At 40.0% G+C, this 20,306-nt stretch overlaps 1 protein-coding gene across 3 annotated transcripts in view; it reads left to right on the forward strand.

Annotated features, from left to right (window-relative positions):
• NEBL (nebulette) overlaps positions 1-11,419 on the forward strand; it is a 490,627-nt gene extending 479,208 nt beyond the window's left edge. For 2 of the 3 annotated variants that reach the window (XR_005197308.1, XR_005197309.1), the window contains one exon: positions 11,335-11,419. The gene's annotated coding sequence lies outside the window, so the exon portion shown is untranslated. The remainder of the gene's footprint in view (positions 1-11,334) is intronic. The other variant, XR_005197310.1, reaches the window with a different exon arrangement.
• Positions 11,420-20,306: the final 8,887 nt, after the last annotated feature.

A 20,306-nucleotide genomic window follows, 5' to 3' on the forward strand; every position in this document is an offset into this window, starting at 1 on the left:
TTCTTTCTTCTTTCTTTCTTCTTTCTTTCTTTCTTTCTTTCTTTCTTTCTTTCTTTCTTTCTTTCTTTCTTTCTTTCTTTCTTTCTTTCTTTCTTCTCTTTCTTTCTTTATCTTTCTTATTTTTTTGAGATGGAGTCTCACTCTGTTGCCCAGGCTGGAGTGCAGTGGCATGATCTTGGCTCATTGCAACCTCTGCATCCTGGGTTCAAGCGATTCTTCTTCCTCAGTCCCTGGAATAGCTGGGATTATAGGTGCATGTCACCACACCCAGCTAATTTTTGTATTTTTAATAGAGTCGGGGTTTCACCATGTTGGCTGGGCTGGTCTCAAACTCCTGATCTCGTGGTCCACCCACCTCAGCCTCCCAAAGTGCTGGGATTACAGGTGTGAGCCACCGCACCTGGCCAAAACATGTTACTTTCTATAGAGAACAGTCAAAATACTTTGAACTCCACTGTTGCAGGCTGTGAAACACAGACCATCTTTCCATCCATATGTGCCCTATAAGGTGCTTTCCAAAACAAAAGATGGTTCTCTGCTACATAGTTCTCAGATATAAAATCTGCTACTCATGGAAAATTGTGCTGTCCAATTGCTGCTGTTGAAAATGTATGGCCCCAAAGGCTTTAAAATCTGCCCCCAATAAGAATATCTTTACAAAGCAGAAGCAAAGCCTACCACGGGGATATCTTTCTTGGTCACCACCTTTATTTAGATGTATGCTGAGCTTTGTTTAGGACAAAATTCAGACTGATGTGTTAATTTTCATACCACTCCTCTATTACTAAATAAAGAGGGAATCAAGAGTGTGGCCAGGGAAACTGAGGGAAACGATCTGACTTTCCAAATTCAGGGATTCCTCATCCAGGGTATTGGTGTTAATATTGCCTAACCAGTACTTGCCATACCATAGTGCTGAGAAAGAGTGTGTGTGTGTGTGTGTGTGTGTGTGTGTGTGTGTGTGTGCGCGCGTGCGTGCGCGCACCTGTGTTGGGTAGGAAAGTTGCTGATGGGTTATTATGGTAAAGGACTCCAATTTAATAAGACACAAAGGTTAATGAATAAGAGAAAATTTTTAACAATTTCTTTTTCTCTTTTTGATCATAGACCAAGAATTTTCATTTAAAATGATGACATCTTGGGGAATTTTTTTTTTCTTTTTCTGCCTCAATTCCTAGAAAATCAATATCCCTACAATGCACAAAATTCGTTTTCCAATAAAACTAAAACTTTCTTTGAAGAAATTCACAAAAATAATTTATGAGATGGATTCAGCTAGTACACACAAGTGTCACGAAAATAAGTCTTCATCTATGACAATCATTTAAAAAATTGTATTTTTCCTTGTTGAGGGATACCACATGATTGATTGGTCACAGACATGCCAGGGCAAGAAAGCATACTCTCAGACTAACGATGCTTTAAAATGTTTTTCTGTCCCAATCTAGTGTTCTGATACACAGAGAAAACCAGCTCTTTTAGCTCCATCCAGCTTGGGGGAGGAAGTACTTTGATGCTGTCGTGGTAAATGACTCCAGATGACACTCTCTTGGAAGAGCATTTCTAAACCATAAAGTACTCAGAGCTATTTGTAAAACATATTGATAGATTGATAACCATTCTGCATTTATATTAAAATCCATGATGCTAATGCAAGCTAAGGAAGGAGAACTTTGACCAAGATGGATCGTAAAGTTTTAGAGCCCATCCCATGCATCCTACATCTGTGGTTATTTTCAGTTCACTGACCAAAAATCTTTATGAAAGTTTGATTACAAACAGTTACTGCCTATAACCAACTCCATTTATAGTAAATGCTATTATAATACATAACAATAGAGGTCTCTACTTTAGAAAGATGATGTAGAATTTCCAGTGTCAGCAGCAGCAATGAAGCCATTTTTCAATTACTAGGATGCAAGGCAGCATTTATTCCTCTTTATTTGTCTTGAAAAAGTACCATACGTCATTTTTCTCCCTTTGTGAAAATGATTCTTGTTACTAAAGCACACTTGCTCATTTATGAGGCTACATGAGGAGTAAATTATATATCATTTTCCCTACCCTAAATTTTAACCCATTATTAAGCACAATTGGTTGCCATTTTGGGTTAAAATGTAGGAGTATGTGCAAGACCTATATTCCTGATGAAACAAGAAATGTTTATATATACCCAAACATTATACTTTTCTTTAAATTATGAATTAGCTACGAATGCAAAGAAATCTAAAAGAACTAAATTCCCAGAAGATGAGATTGTTACCCAGTGTAATAATTATATGACCTAGCTGAGTTTCTACCCTGCCTTCATTCTGCAAATCTTTAAGTAACAGAATGCCTGCAGTCAGGTGATCCTCCTTGTGATCAAATTGGCTTAAATGGTGGGATCCAAGATGGCAGCTCATTTGACATCTGAAGAACCTCTAACATCATTATAATTTAAATTTCCATGCTAAATGACACTCCCACTATTACTGTAACAGTTGAAAATTACCATGACAAAGACTAGAAGAAATTATAGAAGGACAAAGATGAAGGCGGCACTCCAGTTCTAAGAAGCTCTCTGCCTGTTCCCAGAAAAGCCGTAACTGGATATTCCTCCCTTTGCTGTTCATACCCAAACCCCTCACTGAGGATGCCATTTATTTGTGGGCTCCTGGCTCTCATGACCTGAGAAGTTGATTTATGAGCCTGAGGCTTCTTCTCAATTCCACGGCCATTGAATAAAGCCTGCACTGCTTGACATTTTTGGTTTTGTGTATGGCTTTCATGACAACAAAAGGGAAAGATCCTATCTTTTAGGGGGTCAGCTTTGTCAGTAACAGGACCTTCCTGGTAACCAAGGGACAGAGGATACTTTCATATATGGAATGAGTTCCTGAGGTTGGAGAAGCTTGGGCAGAGAAAGGCAGCTGGAGAAGAATGATCTTTATTCAGTTTAGGAAAAAGTCACTGGTCTTTGACGGACCTGCATGATATTGTGTGAGATTTGGATACAGAGAGTTCTAAACTCTCTAAGATGACTTTCACCGTTAAGCAATGGCTGAAAAGTGGAAAACGTTAAGATAGGTGGTTGCTAAGGGTTGGGGGCAGGGAGGGTAGTGAAGGTCATCACTATTCATTAGGGGGAACACAGAAGATTTTCAGGGCAATGAAATTACTGTATATGAGACTATAAAGGTGGAGACATGCCATTATGCATTTGTTCAAACTCACGGAGTGTACAACATGAAGAGTGAAGCCTAATGTAAACTACAAGCTTAGGGTGATAATAATGTGTCCGTGTAGGTTCATCAGTTGTAACAGATGTACTACTCTGATAGTAGGGTAAGCTGTATGTGTATAGGGCAGGGAGTATGTGGGAAATCTCTGTACCTTCTGCTCCATTTTGCTGTGAATCTAAAACTGCTCTAAGAAAGAACTTCTATTTTAAAAAATGGAAGGCACTCTCATGATCTCACATTTTCACAGTCTCAAAATCCCCCACTCTTGAACACTTAAAATTCCTCGCCTTCCTGATCTGCATTCTCGCAGCCTTGAGGTGTTAAGTGGTCCTGGAGTTTTGCAGTCTTATATCCTTGCAGTTTCACAGCCTCGAGGTGTAGCAGGCTAAACATCTTGCACACTTGAAATCTTGAAGTCCTGCAAGGTTTGGCTCCAGGATGCTACTAGAGAGAGAGGCCTAGATTCATTTTCAAAGTGTTTGAAGGTGAATGTGATCTGAGTCTAAAAAAAGCTGTAACCAAATCCCCACTCAATTCAACTCATGCTAAGATCAAAGGCACCTGTTCTGTGACTGTACAGAAATATAAGCGGTAGTCTGAAAAACAAAGACAGATCTTAGACTCCTGAACTTTATATTCAGAGGCTGTGCTAGTAGAAATAAAGCCATATCCAGCCTGAGATTTCAGCCTCTACTTGTCTTTCAGACTTAAAGTCTGGCCTGCAATTTAAAAAAACCAGTTATATAAAAACACAGAAGTCATTCACTCAAGAGAAAAATTACTTAATAGTAGAGCCACAGACTATTCAGACACTGGGTTAGCAAAACTTAAAATAATCATTATAAATATTTGAAGAATATATAGAAAAAGATGGATATAATGAATGAAGACACAGTCAACTTTCCTTCAGAAGTAAAGTTTAGAAACTAAAAAAGAACCAGATGGAAACCATAGATTTGAAATAAAAGATATTTAGAGAATTCAATGGATAGACTTAACAGTAGATGCGATGCAACAGAAGAAAACATAAATGAATTTGAAAACAGACTAATAGAAGTCAAAGTACATGGAGTAAAAAGGATGGAAAAATATGAAAAGAGTCTTAATGACCTGTAGGGCAATATGAAGCACTCAAGCGTATGTGTAATTAGAGATCCAGGAAAAATGGAGAAAGGAAATGGGGAGGAAAACATTTAAAGAAACATTGCCTGAAAATTCCCCAGATTTGATTAAAAATAAGAACTCAATGATAAGTGAAGTTTAAGTAGGACGATTATGATGAGCAATATACCCAGACACATTCAAACCCCAAGACACACCTAGGAAAATATCCACACACCAGAGCCTAAGTTCTGAAAACCGCATGAAGCTCTGGAGCAGGCACACGTCAGCTATGGCACCAGAAAGCACTGATGTTGTGATCCACCCACCTCAGCCTCCCAAAGTGCTGGGATCACAGGCGTGGGCCACCGCACCCAGCCAAAACATGTTACTTTCTATAGAGAACAGTCAAAATACTTTGAACTCCACTGATGCAGGCCGTGAAACACAGACCATCTTTCCATCCATATGTGCCCTATAAGGTGCTTTCCAAAACAAAGACAGTTCTCTGCTACGTAGGTTCTCAGATATAAAATCTGGTACTCATGGAAAATTGTGCTGTCCAATTGCTGCTGTTGAAAATGTGTGGCCCCAAAGGCTTTAAAAGTTGCCCCCAATGAGAATGTCTTTATACAGCAGCAAAACCTCGCACGGGGATACATTTCTTGGTAATGATCTTTATTTAGATGTATGCTGAGCTTTGTTTAGGACAAAGTATGGTGATTCCTCAAGGATCTAGAACCAGAAATACCATTTGACCACTGGTTATATAACCAAAGGATCATAAATCGCTGTAGTATAAAGACACATGCACCCATATGTTTATTGCAGCACTACCCACAATAGCAGAGACATGGAACCATCCCAAATGCCCATCAATGATAGACTGGATAAAGCAAATGTGGCACATACACACCATGGAATACTCTGCAGACATAAAAAAGGAGGAGTTTGTCCTTTTTTCATCCAGGGACACGTATAAAGCTGTAAACCATCATTCTCAGCAAACTAACACAGGAACAGAAAACCAGACACTGCATGTTCTCAGTCATAAGTGGGAGTTGAACAATGAGAACACATGGACACAGGGAGGGGAACATCACACATGGGGGCCTGTTGGTGGGTGGGGGGTTAGGGGAGGAATAGGATTAGAAGAAATGCCAAATGTAGATGACAGGTTGATGGGTGCAGCAAACCACCATGGCATGTATACACCTATGTAACAAACTTGCACATTCTGCGCATGTATCCCAGAACTTAAAGTAAAATAATAATAAAAGGAAGGGCTCAATAAATATTAGTTTATTGAAATAGTCTTTAATTATACCAATAGGACTCATTGAAACTAGGGTCTCCAAAGGGAGGATGATTCACACTTGGTGTCATTTGGTTGAATTCTGGTTTTAGGATTTGGACGTAGTTGTAAAAGTCTCAAGGGTAACTCCTTTTTGGAATTTATCTTAAGGAAACAACCAAAAACTATGCTAAAATTTAGCCACAAAGTTGTTCATGGCAATAGTTTATATGGTTAAAAAGTGAAAATAGTGTCAATCTCCAATAATAGGGGCTAAACAACTATGTATTCAGACAACATTAAAAATAAAACTATATATTAAATAGAAATGTTTATTATTAATATATAAGTATAAAAAGGCAGGGTCTAAAAAACAGAGGTTGGAAGGACAAAAGTCTGTCAGCAACAATGGTGAGCTATGACCTCACCTCCAGGCTGAGAGATCCTACAGGTGTGGAGGAGAAAGCAGTCTACTTAGGAAGGCTCTATGGAAGCATTGTTCAATGGCTGTCACTGGCAAGGAATGCTCTAAGCATAGCTGAAGAGTTAGCTGATTTTGCTCTAACCCCTCTTACAGAGGGTCCAGCAGAGTGGTTTCAGGAGTTAGGGACGTGTGGTAACTCATATGGGGTGGAGTTGTATGGGAGAAAGTGGCCATTTGCGTGACTGATGTAAACCCATTGGGGCCCTTCCTAATGGTCTTCTAGTTGGCAGTTGTGATGAGGCTTTGAGGATTTGGGTTAAGGAGGTTAGCAGTGTTATCAGGATCACACAGCCTTCTGGAGCTCCTTGTGGTTGTAAGAAAGGCACATGAAGATCATATATCTCCAATGTCTCAGCCACGAGACTGAGATCTAATAAATACTTGTTGGCTGAATGAATGAACCAAAACTAGGGCTAAAATTAAATAATTAATTCTCAAGAGGAGAAAAAAGACAGAGTGATTTTTTAACTTTGCAGGAGTCACTGGTGTGAAAGAGCATGGTATAAATCCATAGAAGAAATGCCAAAGAAATACAGGGCGTAAATGTTGCTGTGAAACAACTTGCAGTTCAGATTTAAACACAACTCAAGTTTTCATAGAACATTGCATAGTTTTGGTGAGATACAAAAACGAAATACAATATAAATGAATGTCCTTCTAGTTTTAGCATGAAAGACAAATACCTTTGACTTCTTGAGTCAGGGATGTAGACTTCTTTGCATACAGAGGCACAGGAGACAACTGGATTGTGAATGATAATGATCAAAAATGACCTTCATATTATTCTTGTCTGGGCCTATTAATTGTCTGGGATCCTGGGAGATTCACTTCCTTCCTATGGCTCAGGTTGTTCTCTCTGAAAAACAGGGTTGAGAATTTCTGAGTTTTAATATGAGAAATTCTAAAAGATGGCTGGCCTTTAGAATAAGTAGGATTTTGCTATGTAGAGAGAGGGCATGAATGAAGGAACAGTAGCGTGGTTCCCACTGTGTCTGGGGAGTTTGTAGGCTCTGTGAGACCTACGCAGAGAGGCAGCCTAGGTCTAGATGTCCACTGAATGGTAAAGACCAGTCTTCCAGCCACTGGCAACTTGGGTTGGGTTTAATCAACTTACTGGCAGCTTGGGTTGGGTTTATATAATGAGGTTCGGGACATAAGGAAATCATTTATAAGTGTGTTTCCAAGCTGTTAAACTATTAAAAAATAATTTTTAAAGGCTCAGAAGGGGAAGTCAGCGAAGTGCCTTGAAGACTTCACATTTGAATAATCTGACTGCTATTTCAAAACTATCTTTTTAAGCTACGTTTGGTATCATTCCCAAAATAACTTGGTCACTCACCTCTCTTTGAAGCTCACTACTGCTACAAAGATTTTTCTTTATATATATATATATAAACTATACTTGTCAATATGAAGACAACTTTTACAATGGCAGATGTTATTAAGAACTCTCAAAATCTTAGCCATTTCCTGTATGAGTGTTTCTGAAAGTGTGTTCCAGAAAATAGGGGTTTTGGGACCAAGATCTTCTCAGGGTGCCCACAAGATAAAAACAATATTCATAATTATTTAAAGATATTTACTTTTCTTCTCCATTCTCTTTCCTTTATGAGCAAATAATAGCATTGTCTAGAAACTATACATTAAAATATTTTATTTGCCTTTTTATATAATGTTTATATACATTAACATGTAGTGAGTTTATTATTGTCATCTTAAAAATAAATTAGTAAGGCTGGGTGCAGTGGCTCACACCTGTAATCCCAACACTTTGGAAGGCTGAGGTGGGCAGATCACCTGATGTCAGGAGTTCAAGGCCAGCCCAACCAACATGGTGAAACCCCATCTCTATAAGAAAGCGTGGTGGTTGGTGCATGCCTGCAATCCCCGCTACTTGGGAGGTTGAGGCAGGAGAATTGCTTGAATCAGGAGGCAGAGGTTGCAGTGAGCAGAGATCACACCACTGCACTCCAGCCTGGGCAACAAGAGTGAAACTCCATTTAAAAAAAAAAGTCTCCATTTTAATTTTGAATATTGTAACTGTTGATAGATGATCCTTTTAAACAAAAGCACTTAGAGGTTTTCAATAATTTTTAAGTCCGTAAAGGGGTCTAGAGGTCAAAGTCACGGAGAGGTGCTGCTGTGTAGTTACCTGGTATCATTGACTTCCATGGAGCTCGGCCTTTCTCTACCTGCAAAACCACCCCAAAACTCTTACCTCCCTCAGCCAAATGACGAGATTTGTGGCTGAAAGCTTTAGGATCAAAAAGTACAACTCTGTTTACCTGCCCTACTTTCCCTGGCCCATGTGGGCTTCAGGCTTTTGTTGCTGTACCTGATCTCAGGGTAGACACTGGCCCTGCCTATCTACCAATGAATTTGTCCTCCCCGTCTGGAGTTTTGCAAACCTTGGGTCTTTTCCTATTGCCTGCTGAAAACTGAGGTCCTTGCCAGGTGATTTCAACTGATAGAGACTCTTCCAATCATGTGTAAAGAGAGAACAACCTGGTTTTGGTACAGAGGTACCTAAGGAGGGAGGCATGAACCCCTGTGGTCCCAATTTGTCTGGACCAGTCCACTTTCTTTCTTCCTTAGACATCATTGGGTCTTCTGAGTGCCTAATCTGTCTCCAGGGTGCAGGCTTTGGAGATAGGTTAAGATATACATTTTTTGAACGAATAATATTCATTCCTCATACACATTCCATCTATTTGCTGACCTGGAATATCTGCCAAATAATTCTTCAAATTTAGATCCAACCTTCCTACATGATGTTAAGGCAGGAGAATAGAGAATTAGGGTAACCCAGGGTTAAGGCATAAGCAAGAGAACAGCAGGTGCGGCCAGTTCACGTAAGTAAGAGCACAGCAGGTGCAGCCAGTTCGAGGCAAGAATGGGCAGCATACAGGCCCCATCCTCACCCCTGTGATAACAAGACAGAGGTTTCTACTTCAGCCTCTGATTGGCCATGGGTCGAGTCTCTACTTCGGCCTCTAATTGGTTGTGGGCCAGTCCTTCATAGGGTGTAACCAACTAGAGACCTGTAAAGGTAATCTAGGGGTGTAACCAAATGCTTTTAGCCTAATAAAAACCCTAAAGAAGGTTGCAGTTGGGAAGCTTTTGAGCCACTTGCTTGAGCCTGTTCCTACTCTGTGAGGTGTACTTTTACTTCAGTGAGTTTGTGCTTTTCTTACTCTATTCATCTATTGGTTTGGTTTTTTTCCTTTGTTGTTTTGTTGCTTTGTATGTTTTGTTCAACTCTTTGTTCAACACGCCAAGAAGTGGACAATGCATAGTCAAGACCTTCCATCCGGTAACAGTGTGAGCTAGTCACTCACCATGAACTCTTTGGAAAATTGTTTGCTGTTTGGTTTGATTTGTGGCTGGTAAAATCAGCCTTTTTTGTTTGATAAAATTCAGAATGGTCATTTTTTTCTTAGCTGTGATTTTTCTCCCTCAGCATTTAATTATGAAAATGTCCAAGTATAAAATTGGAAAAATGTTTACAGTGAACACATTTTTCCACAGCCTAGTTCTACCACTATCTGATTTATTGTTAATTTATTCATCTGTCCCTCTATCCAGCCATTAAACGTAAATTTTAAATTTTAACTGTAAACTCTACCAAAAATAAAGCTTTTTTTGGTTTGTTTTGTTTTAGCTAAGAGTTTTTATGTGGGACTAAAATCTAATGTAGTGACATTTTTTTCCCCCGAATCTCTTAAATATTTCAAAGCAAAATATTGATGTGAAAAATGCTGTTTAGAAATTCAATGTGAAGATAGTACACTTTGGCATTAGCAGTGTCTCTTCTTTCTGTATAGTAAGGATCTTCACATTTACTAAATTTTTCTGGACACTTCCCAGATCCCTTAAGAAACTAACATTAAAAAGTTATTAGGAACAGCTGAATCAACTTTAGGCAACAGCTGAGGCCGTTGGATTTTCCTAAAGAAAAAACTTAACTCTTGCAAACATTTAAAAAATACATAGATCTGAACTTTGGTATTATGGTAAGAGTTAATTTTATAGGAAAACATAGCTTTGCTTGGACTCTTCTAATTTATTTTTCACTGTACAACATTTAAGGTTAGAGAAAATTTTTAAAATGACAATAATTGAAGCCTATATTTAGTTCCTTAAGGTTTATTTTCTGTTAATATTCCAATTCCCCTCAAGACTTCAGTTATCGTGATTGCTTCTTGAAAGATCTCTAAGTGTTTACGTTTTGCTTTTTTTTCCTGGTAAGCTATTGTATACACGAACTCTTGATTTTTCTATAATTAAAACAAAGTAAGGAGGGTGGTTTTATGACACCTGTTTTAAATTTATTTGCTTTATTTTGCAATTAAGCGTAGAACTTACCTATCTTTTGAAGAAATAGTCACTGTGTTTGGCATCCACTAGGCTGGTTAAGACTTTATATGCCAAAATTAAATTTCCTGTCTTTTATAGGCTGTACATTTCAGTTTTTATGGTTTCTCCTTATAGCTTGTCTTTGCCCTTGTATCAATCCTTTTTAAAAACTTTAAAAAAATGAGGTTAAAACCCAAAGAGGTGGTGGCCAGGACTGATGATCAACTCTTAACTTTGCCTGTTAGTAATGCAATCTAGCCTGTACCTTCAGTCTCACTTTTGATCTTTTTCTCAGCTGGGTCTTGACAATTTGAGGGATTCACAATATTTTCCTCATTTCACTGCTGTAATTTCAGATGCCAGTCACCACTGGGTCCCTAAGTGTATTGTGTTTTTACATTATTTGTATGAGACAAGCTGAACTTTTTTACTTCCTAGAAAAGTAGTTTAAATGGAGATAAGAAGTATTCATCCTTCAGTAGTTGTGGCTTAGGAGACATACCAGTAAGAATTTCCCCATCGAAAGTACTGATTTCAAGATTCTATTCATGTTAAAGTGAGCTGACTAGATAAGAGTAGATTTCGATTTCTCTTTCTTGTTAGGAAATCTTATATTTCTAAATAACTTAGATCTGCCAAATAATTAAACAGGGAAGTCACAAGATATTCATTTAGGTGGCCTTGTTATTAAATGTAACCCATAAAACAAAAAAATAAATTGCCAAAGACATGAAAATTACAGTGTAGGTATTTAACTACATAGTAAATATAAAGTACACATTTAGTTGATATTTCTTAAAAACAAAAAAGCACTCTAGCATTGTCTGTTTTTTAAAGCCATCATGAATATGCCTTTCTGATTTTTTTCCCCTCAGAATCGATATTCAATCCCTGTTAAGACGAATGATTACCATCAGACCACAGGATACGAGAAGTCTCCGACCACTCTCATCTCCAAGTAAGCAACTTCTTGTTGATAACTTAATATTCTCTATCTGCTCCATTGTTGCTCAATTGCAAAACAGGATATTTTATGATATTATTTGATGGAAAATAAATGCTATTAAAGGTGAAGTACAGAATAAAACTCATTGAACTTTCAATGAGGGGACCTGGGAAAATCTTCATTTTGAGGTAGCTTGACACAGAATGTTGCAGCTTGACTCTTCATTGGATGATTCTTGTCATAATGGATTCACAAATTTCATCAGAAGTAGGGAGAGGAAGGGACTGTTGGCTTTTGGTTCTGTTGAGTTTATCTTTGGAAGGAGAGATAAATGCTTCCTGTCTAATTTCTTTAGCTCTCTGTTGCTTCATCTGAAAAATAATGTGGATGGAACTAGAAAATCCCTTCTAGTTCTAATTTATTCAAAACAGGTTGCTTTAGAAACACCACTCAATCTGTGCTTATGCATAATGCATTTTATAAAGAGATCATATTATTTTTTGACCGTTAGTGTAGATAAAAGCATCAACCATTGTTTCTTTGAAAACACAAAGCACAGCTCTATATTTCCTTTAGTTAGACCTGGTGATGTATTTCTGTTTTTCAGATGTATTTCTGTGTTTCTAGGTAGCATGTGTTTATGAACCAGTGTTTTCTACATGGTATTTCTAAAGTTAATTTAATTATGAGGTTGATGGAATATGATAAAGCCGCCTCTTACAGTTAAGCTACACAAATTGGACTAGATGTCTATGACTTTGAAGAACATGTCTTTCAAATCTTGGGAGACATAGCAGTAGAAAGTATGTGGGCTGAGAAAAGGAAGATAAAATCCTCATTAAGTTTTAAAATCTAATTTTACCTCTGGGTCAAACTTCCAGTTTAAAAAAAAGTCCTGAAGTAAATAGATATTCCTTTTCTGCTTTTATCTGAGTCTCCATATGACTAAATTATCAATTCTAGGAGGTGAACTTCCAGTCCTTTTGGACCTGAGCTTGAATGTCTCTATTACAAGTTATTTATGCATAAAATCGAAGGTGATAGCCCTTGGGGGAAAGGAATCTATGGTGTTGGGAAGATGTTTCATTCTGGGGTGGCATGTGATCATGGCATTGGCTTTTCACTGGATGATTCTTGTCAAACTGCCTTACACGTTATCAGTATAAGTAAGTAGAGGCAAAGCCTGTTGACTATTGAGTTTGTTGAGTTTATCCTAAAAAGTAGGCATAGAGGTTCCCCCTTGAATGAAGGGTTGACGTAGTGGAGTCTTGGGCTTCTACAGAGAACTAAAGATGACTGCAGTTGGGAGCCATATTATTTAATGGAAATTTAAAATTTTCCTACTTACACAACTGAATGTTTTGTGTGCTATTTTCCAGAATTGCTAATACACAAAACTAAGTAACATAGGCAATCATTCCTTATCCTTTCAGAAAAGTACAGAACTAAGAAGAAAAGGTTACATCTGTCAGGCAAGATGGGACCTTTTCTATAGCCTTGCTGAGCATGTTGGTTTCTGGGGTATGTGAGATGCTTTTGTGCCTTCATGTGTCACCTCTTATTGTGGCACCTGATGAAAGAGAGAACCTGGGACAAGATTCTTGGGAACGACATTAACTGTGGATCTGTCACATGTGTCAAAAAAGGTGTCTCCCTTTTTGAACACTGTCCTAAAACCACTTTCTTGAATTTGATAGTTGAAATCTTCCCAGATGACATGCTTTAGCTAAGCAAGCAGGGTGAATAAGTAGGCATCCAGCCAAATGTACTGTTGAGCAAAAATAATGAGCAAGAAGTGTTCCATTGGGACAAGAAAGCATACGTTCTCTCCTGGAATTGCTGTTAACAGTTTGGGTATGTGTGGTGGTTGACGGGGTGAGGGAGAAGGGTGAGGACAGGTGAGGAAATGGTCAGGGAAGAAGAAAAGAGGAGCACTGTGAAAATAAATTTGACCTCCTTTCATGGAAAGAGCTTGTATGTGATGAATGAGCTATATGACCCATTTGGGGCAGCCAGTAGCATTTAAAAAATATATCATAGAAGTGACTCAAGTGTATGATTCTCTATTTTAACAAAATCCTCAGCAACTCAGTGGTGGGGCCAAGAGAGGCGATTTCTGAGAAAAACAAACCGGTAAGAAGGCAACATAATGAGCTGCTTAACAGGAGGCAGGGAAGGTGAGTGATTACGTAAAGGAAGGGCAAGTTTAGTCAGGCGTTAGGCCTCCTTGAAAAAGTTGGCAGTTTTGAGAAGGCTCCCATTGGAAGGTGAATGAAAGGGCATCTGAACGCTGTTGGATTTAGCACCGAGGTTTCTATAAGGACTAAGAACCTGTCATTTCAATCTGCATGGTGTTCTCTGTTCTTCTTCTATAATTACATTGTTCTTCAAAGCGGAAGCCAAGTATGCTGTGGAGATGTCTGAGGAAGAAAACCTGAACAATCTCCACAGGAATGAAGCATTTAAAATGAAAGGATCTTTGATCCTAATTTTCAGATCATTTCACTCCTATTAAAATATTCTTTGAAGAGGTGACGTGAGGTATTTAGGTCCTTCCCCTGAGGTGGTGTGGCTCCTTTCCAAGAGGAGAGTTGAGGTGGTGAAGGTAGTGGTGCATGGGTTTTGCTGGCTGAGGCAGAGAAGGAAAGACAGCAGGGTTAGTCTGTAGTTTGAAGGTGGGAAGTCACTTCCCTGGTATGGTTTGGGTGTCCCCACCCAAATCTCATCTTGAATTCCTAAGTGTTGTGGGAGGAACCCAGTGGGAGGTAACTGAATCATGGGGGCAGGTCTTTCCCATGCTGTTCTTGTGATGGTGGATATGTCTCATGAGATCTGATGGTTTTATAAGGGGGAGTTGCCCTGCACAAGCTCTCTTTTCTCGTCCGCCATGTGTGAGACTTGCCTTTCACCTTCCACCCTGATTATGAGGCCTTCACAGCCACATGAAACTGTAAGTCCGTTAAGCCTCTTTCTTCTGTAAGTTGCCCAGTCTCTGGTATGTCTTTTTCAGCAGCATGAAAACAGACTAATACGTTCCCTAAAGGGGCTTCTCTAGGGTCTCAGATGAGGGGATTCTTGAGGATTAAGACCAAGCACTTCTGAGGACTGTTTCCAGGCTCTTGAGTTGCATATGCATTCTTAGAAGCTGCCCTGGGGTAAGAAAGTGAGGAGAAAAAAACAATGAGTTTGTGACCTTTGTAGGGACTTGGATGAATCTCGAAACCATCATTCTCAGCAAACTGACACAAGAACAGAAAGCCAAACACCATGTGTTCTCACTCATAGGTGGGTGCTGAACAACGAGAACGGGTGGACTCAGGGAGAGGAACATCACACACTGGGGGCAGTTGCAGGGGGAAGGGGAGAGACAGCGGGGGTGGAAAGGGAGGGGACGGTGGAGAGGGATAACATGGGGAGACATGCCAGATATAGTATGCACCTAAAGTAAAATAAATAAATTTTTAAAAAACCAAAATGAGCAGAGGAAAAGCAAGGGTGGAGCAGGACTCTAACCAGAGCATCTCTGCTTGCCTGTTCTTTACATTCGGCTTCCCCATGCAGTTTCATATGCTAAGGGTTAACAAATGTCATGGATGCTGTGGACATTTGCTTTTTGGATCGAGGCACTCGTTTCTCCAGCTGCAAGGGATGGGCAATGCCTGATTTTGGCTGAGATCCCATTATAGGGGTAGCTCACATCCACTGACAGAGATCTGGTCCCCAACCTCAATTCAGGAGATCACTGAAGGGTCAACCCAGCTTGAGAGCTCCCTCAGGGACTGGCAGAGGCCTGTGTTGAAGCTGCCTCACAACTCACCTTCCTCCTCTGCCCAGCCTGTTTCCCTCATTCCCTTCCAGGTGTCACTCCTGAGTACCTTCCTAGGAAGCCACATGCACATTGATTTCTAGCTGACAGCGTTTCCCAGGACATGGTACTGGTGGGTGGAGGGGATGGGTAGCAGCAGATAAAACACATGAAAATGACTGGACAAAGAATGCTGCAGCTCTTTGACACTGAATATCTTCTTTTATTCAAGAAGTATTTACCAAGAACCCGTTATGTGCTAAGAACTGTGATCTGTTAACTTGACAGTAGAAGACTCAGGGTATACTGACTAAATCTGAATTTCTTCATGGTCTGTTTGGAATCACCGCCTGTATATAATCTTAGAGTACTGCACATTGGTAGCTGAAGTTCAAATCTATCTACAAGTGTGTTTTTATGATCCATGCAGTAGTTTGAATATTTTGATTTCTTTACAGATTGTTAAAACAAGGAAATTTCACATAAAATCAAGATTCTGCATGCTTTCAGAAATAGGTCTTGTGTGGTTTTTTTGGCCACACAAGACCTGCGCTTGTGGAAGAGACAAACATCTGGAGCTAATTCATGCCTGTCCTAAAAACCAGTACCCATTCTGGTTTGCCACAGTCCCTACCATGCCCAATTACATCATAGAAGGCCTACTTTATTTCTAGGTCCCTGTAGGTATTCAAGTTTGTAACCTCTTTCTCAATCACTAGGTTCTTAAGTTTTTCTCCCAAGCTCCAGACCATTCCTAATGATCTTGGTTGAAGATTTGGGACTTTGTACTCAGAGCTCACCTGTCCATGTGAGATGGTCTCTAAACTCTCTAATAGTCTTTTGAAGTAGAACACAGCATTACAAAAAATTATCTTCATTCCTCCCTCATGCTTTTAAGAAAGCTATCCGGTGTGTACATACCATTAAGCACACGTACCATTACAGAATTTGTATGTTGACTCTATTCTCACAGCTCAATGTTTGCTTTCAATAGCAGGAAACGAGCTGAGGGAGAGGTGGGGTGTTCTTGTGACAAACACAGGATCGAAGCCCATTTCTTCTGGCCCCCATCAGTGCTGTGGCTTCTAGTCTGTCCTGACTCCGGGATTTTATCTCTGCACAAATGTAGATGCAGCAGGAGCTGAGCTTAAAAATAATTCGTCTGCTGAGAGATACAGCCTTGTTCTGGTAAAGTTAAGGCATTGGCCATTATCTGGAATATTCACAGAAATCTTTGGCACTGGGTCCAAGATAGGTTGAGACACCAATAAGAGGAGAACTTATTTCTACTGTAAATCCAGCACCTGCTAGCTTTCCAGATCACTCCCTCTTGTATTCAGATTTCAGGGTTTTCTCAACCCCAACAAGATCTTCCATCCATTGATCCTACCCTTTTTGCTGTCTTTCGTCACCCTTATACTTCCTGTCTGAATCAGTTTACATTTCATGGCAGGTCATTAGAACTACCCTCTTGTGTGAAGTCTCAATCCTTCACCCCTTTCTACCCTCATTGTTCTTGCCTGCCAAAGGCTGATTGTCTGGTTGGTTTGAGCTCTTAGTCTTTTCTACCCTTACACAGGTTCAGCTCCATGTGGCTGCAGGAAAATAACCACTCAGAACCTGTGAAGTTGAGAGTGAGCTGAGAAGGAGTAGGGAATTCAGGGATAACCCCTCTTCTACCTCATGTCACCAAAGGCAGGAGGGGAGATGGGCTTAAAACTTGTCCCCACCTACTCAGACTCACCTCCTGCCCCCAATATATATAATATAAACTAATAGTAGTATATAGAATTTCCTAACAAGACATTAACAATATTAACCATCTGCTTGAGAACATCAAGGCTATTGTCATTATACCCTGTGTCCATCCCTACAGGCAGCACGGAATTCCTTATCCCCAGACTCTAATCATAAGTTATTTCCTTTCACATCACCTGCCTCTGTTTCCAGCTTCTAACATCATTCTACTTACCTGCTTTCTCTAACTGAAACCTGGCCCAATCTTGAAATCACAGCATCCTCCCTGGCAGGCTCCTCAGGTGGTGGCCATTTTCTTTCCCACAGCCCTCATCAGTGGGCCTGGATGTGGGACTTTGACTCCTATTGTCACTTCCAGATCATGCTTTCTTCCTTAAAACCTTTCAGTAGAGTGTCAGCTAAAGAATGGTAGGGTTCACAAATCTCAGGAAAGAGCTTTATTTCTTATAAGGGGTTGCAGCCTGCATGGTGGCCATTCTGACAGACTGGGGAGAAAAACCTGCAGCCAGAAACATACTTTAAGCAGGGTGCAAGGGGAACTGGCATGTATGCTGTGCAGGGTGGCCAAATATACATATTCATGAAGCAATAGGAGTCATGAATGTTCATGAAAGGAGAAATATGCGCATGTGTAATGGAGTTTCATGGCTTTGCATGGGTCCCGTGTACAAAAAAAAAGGCATCAGCATGATTGGAAGGTGGAGTTTTCTACTTTCTGGTGTCAAAAGGTGAATTAGAGGACACCAAAGCCCTCACTGTGCATTCTCTGTAGACCGCCAGAACCACTCTGGTCTGCTTTTTTATTAGGCAAAAAAGACGGGGCCATGTAAGGCAGTTGTTTAACATCAGCAGTGGAATCTTTTTAAAGAGCTGCTCTCTTTAAAGCCCTTAGGGAAGAAAGCTCACTCATGGTAAGCCAGGGAGGGGGGTATAATGAGGTATGTCGGACACCCCCATCTCATCACGGCCAAACTTTCAAGGTTATTCTGGGGTCCCGTGAGCCCAGAGAAGGCCCATTCACTTCGTTGGGGGGCTTAGGATTTTATTTTTCAGGAGTTTGAGACCCCATGTCTGGTCCAGCCTATGGTGGGGTGCAGGCAGGGACCACCCCATGCAGTCTGTGTGCCATGTCCTCAGACTATCCAACCCATCAGATTTCACCTCCTGGCTCACTGCTCTTCAACTGTGTTCTTGTCAAAATTCTGGTGATTTCAATATCCACAGAATCCAACCACGTCTCATCACCCATGTGGCTGCTCCCCTAGTGCAAGCTTCTCCCAACTCCAGGTGATTTCAATAGCCTCTAATTTTTCTTTGTTTCTGCTCCTGTGCCTTTATGGCTGTATTTTCAACACAGTGTGCAGGGTGAACTCCTAAACGACCTAAGCTAGACCATGACACCACTCTGCTGAGAACCCTCCGATGGCTTCTTGTCTCATGCAGGATGAAAGCCCGCAGGCATTGTCACTTTCCAATTTTGTTCTTGTCAACATTATGGTGATTTCAATGCTTAAGCTATTTGAAATTTTCGTCTCTTCTCTCCCAATGATTCTGTCCTCAGCCATGCTCACTTTGGAAGGTACCAATGCCAATAAAACATCTCTGTAATAGCATTCCAGTTCACTCTCTCTACTCTGCTTATCTCAAAGATTCCTCAGCCCCAACAAGACCTACCACCCACACTGATCTCACTCTCATATTCATTTTCTTAACCAGTTTAGATTTCATGACTTATTATAATCACTCTGGAGTGAGCTCCCAACTCCTTCATCTCTTTTTACCCTTACTGTTCTTGGACAGCAAGATACTGGTGTGGCTTACTTTCTTATCTCCTTTACTTCTCTGCTAAAATATTCTGTCACTGAGGCCTTCACTTACCACACTTCATAAAAGAACATGTATTTACCAACCTCCCTCCCTTTATGTCTGTTACCACAACTTGATACGTTATATTTTTGCTTACTTCACTGCAGATCCTTTGCAACTAGAATGTAAGCTCCCTCAGGACTTTTATTCACTGCTTTAACTCTAGAACCTAGAACAGTGCCTGGCACACAGCAAGTACCCAATTAATATTTGTCAAATAACAAAGGAATGTAATTTATATGGCATGTTAACCCAAGGTTGCTAATGATCTGAAAATGACCTGACTGTGGTTGTCATTCATCTCCATTAGCAGTGCTATGGAGTTACCTGCAGAACACATCCCAGAAAGTAGGCATACATCTTTATTTTATCTTCAAATCAAAGTCAGCTCTTTTGAGGGATTTGAACCTTCCAGCATATAGCAATTACCTTGTCTCTCAGTCAACTACAGTCTGTTCTTTACAGACCTTTGCAAATTTTTTCATTCATTTTTCTTTTGATGACCTTTAAACACTTCCAAGAGGGTACATTCATAATTTTGATCTATAGTCATGTTAGGTCTGAAAAAAGTAGTACTTTGGACAACAAATAGTTGATATATTTTGAGACCTTTTATCTAGGTCATTTGATAAATTGTCAAGCTCTCTAAACAAATAGCAGTTGGGACGAAAGATCTGCCTGTAACCAAGGTGTAGCCTTGAGAACGAGATGATAGGAAAAGGCCAGGGGCTCTAAAAGAATGGGGTCCAGTCTTAGACAAATGTCACTAAGTTCAAAAGTAAATAGAAACCTCTCAGAGCAAGGACATCCTGTATGCTTAGGAGAGCCATTGGTTAAGGCATTCCAGTAGGACAGGGTCAGTGAAAAGGAGGCAACCCAGTCCTGGCAGGTCTCTTCCAGAGGTCAGCAAATGCAGGATAAATCCCAAACACACTAAATTGGAGCACTGACAAACAGACACATTTCAAGTGGAGCTAAGGCTGCAAACTGATGAGATGTAATGAAACTCATAATTAGAAAAAAGGATGAATAGGCAAAAATCCTCACTCCCCCGAGGAGAAAATTACATTGTCCCTCTTAGAAACATTTATTTGGATGTGTTATCTTCCAGAAATGGGTTTTCTGGAGCTTAGGCAAAGGCTTTACTTGACTTGATCTCTTAGAGTTAATCTTGAGCTATGTTCAGCCTCCTGTCTCTGGGTTGAAACATTTATTTTTAAAACATGGAAGAAGAGTCTCTTTTTAGGACACAAATAGCTACCCCAGGTTCCCCTGGCATGAGCACTGAACTTTTCTAGCAGAAGAGAATACAGACATACATTTAATTACAGAAACTAAAACATTTAATCAGGTCTTAAATAATTATGTGATCTCACCTGCTTATTGACAAACTGAATCCTGACTCCTGCTCATTTCGTTTATTCTAGCCTTTTCCTTAAAAGGTCTTAAAACAACTACAGACTCCTTAATCT

The sequence above is a fragment of the Cebus imitator genome, unplaced genomic scaffold, assembly GCF_001604975.1.
Source record: "Cebus imitator isolate Cc_AM_T3 unplaced genomic scaffold, Cebus_imitator-1.0 Scaffold456, whole genome shotgun sequence".
Classification (NCBI taxonomy): domain Eukaryota; kingdom Metazoa; phylum Chordata; class Mammalia; order Primates; family Cebidae; genus Cebus; species Cebus imitator.